Raw genomic sequence first — 222 nt, 5'->3', positions numbered from 1 at the left:
TGGATCAACAACCTTCTGGTTTCTTTGACAGCTGATAAAATCTCCTCTGAGGACGTTTATAAAGTGAAGCTTTGGAGAAATAAAACATTTATCTGCTTTGTTTCTTTAAGGAGGCTTTTAATATTGCAGCTCTGAGTTACTTCTGCTTTAATGTTCCTCTGCAGGTGCTTTAAAAGCTATGAAACAAAGAGCTGTTTCCTTTGCTTCTTTCTATAGTTAAAA

The sequence above is a fragment of the Cyprinodon variegatus genome, unplaced genomic scaffold (genome assembly GCF_000732505.1).
Source record: "Cyprinodon variegatus isolate N-32 unplaced genomic scaffold, C_variegatus-1.0 Scaffold863, whole genome shotgun sequence".
Classification (NCBI taxonomy): domain Eukaryota; kingdom Metazoa; phylum Chordata; class Actinopteri; order Cyprinodontiformes; family Cyprinodontidae; genus Cyprinodon; species Cyprinodon variegatus.
The sequence above is the reverse complement of the archived record's forward strand: the minus strand, read 5'-3'. Positions refer to the sequence as shown.